Source organism: Atta cephalotes (assembly GCF_000143395.1).
Source record: "Atta cephalotes unplaced genomic scaffold scaffold00013, whole genome shotgun sequence".
Taxonomy (NCBI): domain Eukaryota; kingdom Metazoa; phylum Arthropoda; class Insecta; order Hymenoptera; family Formicidae; genus Atta; species Atta cephalotes.
In genome coordinates, this window is record NW_012130077.1 from 5,147,688 (window position 1) to 5,151,919 (window position 4,232).

A 4,232-nucleotide genomic window follows, 5' to 3' on the forward strand; every position below is an offset into this window, starting at 1 on the left:
TTTCGTTTTTTACTTAAACTTAATACAATTTATTATACGCGCGGTAACGGGTAGTATAAGGTGACTCAATTTGGTAAGTTTACGGTAGTTTAGAGGATGGTTCTTAAAAAAAATAAAAAAAAAAGAATATAAATGTTCTCGAAATTTCGAAAAAATAGCTTTGAAGAATTAGAAAATTACGAATCTATTAAGTTTTTAATATAATATTTTGAAATAAGATTGCATCTAATATAGCCTACTTACGATCTAAACAATAACTACATTATTTACATATAATTAAATCTTTATTACATCTATCTGAATATGTCTTATATTTTGAATTAATATTCGCGCGAAAATCCTTCAGATTTTCCATTTTGAATCTGATCATCAGTTTTCAGCAAAAATCGCAACGATTTTTGCTGAAAACTTTTAGGTACATCATATTGGATAAAGTTATAATTTTAACTTATAATTTTAATTGTTTAATGAAATATACTTCATGTTAAAATTAGAATCAGAGAGACAGAAATAGAGTTTTCGTTAATGAGATACTGTATAAAAATTTGCAAAATCTTACGGAAAATACGAAAAATGGATTTATTCACGGGTTCTGTTACGGGTTGTAACAGGTACAAGTACAGTAGATGTATTGTGTAGCGCTAGCGTTTGAGTAGACCTTGCACTGCTTCACGCGCTCCATACAGAACTCCACAGTATTTACGCCAGGCCGAGAACACATCGGAAAATTATTATTAGAGCCGGTCAGTTTGTCGGCTAAAATCGTAAGTGCTTGCACTTGAAGATCCAAGGAGTGCGATGGACTCGTGGCGTAAATATCGCACGAAAGCGTGGCGGCCGGTTCTATAATTGGCCAGAGTATCTAGGAGGCCAATTATAATCGGACGCCGGAAAATCGCGAATACAGAGTTTCAAATTCCTTCATAATTTTCGTTTTCGCGATATTATATGCATGCAATTATTTTATGTCTTCTGTAGTCTTCATTTGATTCTATTTCTATGAGATATGAGTGTATATCTATACACTGTTTTAAATTCATAATGTCAAATTATACTATAATTTGAGTCATTTTTCCCCTCATTCATATTCCCAGAGGTCGCCATTGCTCCTATTCGATAAGTCATTAATTTATCTAAAATGAAGTTAAATAATTTCATTCAAGAAATCTATTAAATTTAATTCAAATTTATTTCATTATTTACTAAGTGCATACGTTAATAAATGCTGTTTACTTTTAAACTAAGCAATTCGATCATAGAAATGAGTTGATTAGATGTAGTTGTTTTCTATTAAAATAATATATTTTGACGTACTTGGAAGTTAAAAATAATAAAATGTTATTTAATTTAAGAAATTGATTTAAATTATAAAAGCCTCGTTGTAATCACTTTACCAGCAGTTTGGACTTCGCCAAACAGTTCGCCCAACAGTTGCCATTACTTTCATTCACACCTTTACATGAAATTTATATCTGTACAAATTCTTCGTATAATCGATCATTGAAGAGAACACGTGCAAATTTAGCTGCGCCAAGTCGAAATCATGGCAGAGGCAGACATATGGCAAATATACTCGCGAGCGAATAAACTTGTTAATGCATTAAAGATTCTAATTATATACGAGGGAGAAGATATGCACGCTATCGAATTACCGAAGTAATTTTGAACGATGAATTTTAGAACGGTATAAATTTTTGCGAAATTGCAACAATCGCGGCCAAGCTATGTGTGATAGTATGACAGTCATAAGCTGCAGTTATATATGCCATTTTCGAAGCGTAATTTCGCGAAGTAGAAAATAACTCAACAATAAGAATCTTGTTGGACTATCCCTATGAATACACAAAGAATACAATAAGAAATAAAATCGAAGCTAAATCTTTATTCTTTAGTACGTAAATATTTCGGTGCGAATTTATACATATATTATGTATCAAATTCTGCCAAACTGCGCGCCGAATTAATTTTTTTCTTGACACGCTATACAGAAGTGCAATAATACACAAAAATTAAATTGCCTAGCAATTTAATAATTTGATGCTTATAATTTGATGCATCTTAGAAATATTTGGCAGAATTTGATTGATATGTAGTATATAAATTCATATCAAATTATTGAAGTACTAAAGATGTAGTTTCGACCGTTATGAATTTTAAAAAGTAATACAAACTATGTGACAAGAGAACGTAAACAAAACCTCTCTTCTGACAACAAGTCTGTTTTTGCAAGCGTATTATGTAATACAAAAACATTACAATCATACAAATATATACGATAAAATTAAGGCAAATTATTGACGTGCAGTTCGTATAAATTGGAAATTGTAAAATTCATGCAAATATGTTATTAGATACCGATCCTTTTCTTTTGATAAAATCTTTAATTTTTTCGCTTTGTATTATTCACATATCAATTAATTTTTCATTATTAAAAATATTAATATTTTTATAAATATTTTAAGAAAAATTATATATATTTATATATATAATTAAAAATTATAGTATGAGAATATACATGCATAATATTTCTAAATGATATTGTGCATAATAACGACAATAAATTTGCAAAAGCTCTGAAAGCTTTTCCTGAGTTATTTAATTTCGCATGAGAATGCACATGCACAATTTTTGGAGCAATTTCAAAAAATGCCGATATACTCATGGACATACGTTATGAGAGGAATTGTTAACATCGTTTCAGTTCCATTTCATTTCCAACTCTTTTGAGACCGCATTATAAAATGTTGTTGAGAATGGAGGTGCTGTTTAAAAAGTAAAGCAAATTTACATAGTTACGGCTGCACAGTCGGCAGGAGATAGTCCCTTACTGCCGTTGTAATGAAATTGGAACAGGTAAACGTGAGGGCGGTAAAAAGAGTCGTGCGATCACGTTTGCAAAACTAATCCTAGGCAGAACGAGCAGAATGGTTTCGCCTGTATTGTTCTCATACAAAAAAAAAAGAGAATTAATTAACTTTCACAACGTGAATTTTGCAGTATTATTAATGCGGAAAAAGCGTTATTATATGGCACGATTCTATGAACTTTATAAAAAGTTCACATGAAGTTTTCATTTCCTGATAGAACTTATAAATGGAAAGTCATTTATGCAAGTCAAAATAACTGTGCGGTTTTCTGACACATTTTATACAAGCAGCTTCCGCAAGTATATTTGACAGATTTGCTTAAACGTGTGTCAGCCTTAGTTAACTTAATTTTATATGAAAATGCATTACGAAAATTTGAGTCGATAAAAAACAGACGACTATAGGGTCTCTTTAAATACCTCACTGGAAACAATACATTGTATATAGTGTATTCAATTCAATTCAATTGCTTATAATTTTCATAAAAATAAATATATTGTAAACAATATTGTTTATTGTTATTTTTAATTAACGCCAGACGTTAAGAAATATAATAGAACTGGATATGTTATACTGAAAAGATATTTAAGAATTAATAATGTTACTTTCACATATTTTAAAGATGAATGTCTAAGATGAATTCATACTAGTATCTCATTCAAACGAAGAGAGATGTCTGAAAAAATACACGATAAGATGCTAGGCATTTGCATAAAAGCGTTTTTAGAGCTCTCTTTGTGAATGTTGCTCTTGCGATCATTGATAATTTCAAAAGTGCTACGTTGAGTCAAGGAAATGTTATCATTCCACGATGATAACTGCTACGGGTCCTAATTTAAAAATCATAGTCTCTTTTAATTAAGAAGCAACGAGAAAGAGAAAGCTTTGAAAAGGTAATTCTCTCATATCACATTGGACTACTCCCTTTCCAAGCAATCCGTAAATCCGCTGTAAGATTTATCTTTACTTTTATTCGGATTACGGGAAAAGATCCTTTCATCATGATCTGTCAGCTTTATCTATTTCTTCTTTTAATATCACATTATTTATTAAACAATTAATATTAACACAACTAATACTAACAATATTTAATTTATTAAATTATAATGATCTTTATTATAAAAATTTTTGACGTATGAAAATTTTCTTTTTTCAATCTCATTGTCTCAATAATTTAACAAAAATATATAAATGTTGTGATTAATATTTTTTAAAATATATGATCAGCAACACGTAGTAATGTTTAAATTACTAAATATGCACATTTCTTTACATAAGAATATATATATTTTTAGAAATAAATATTTATTCAAATTTTCGATTTAAAAATTCGTTGTTTAACTCTTTCGTTCTTATTTATATAAC

The 4,232-nt window shown here is 29.3% G+C and overlaps 1 protein-coding gene across 1 annotated transcript in view; it reads left to right on the top strand.

Moving 5' to 3' along the window:
* Positions 1-4,232, top strand: part of LOC105617720 (T-complex-associated testis-expressed protein 1-like) — a 19,471-nt gene that overhangs the window by 8,858 nt on the left and 6,381 nt on the right. The gene's annotated exons all lie outside the window — the stretch shown is intronic.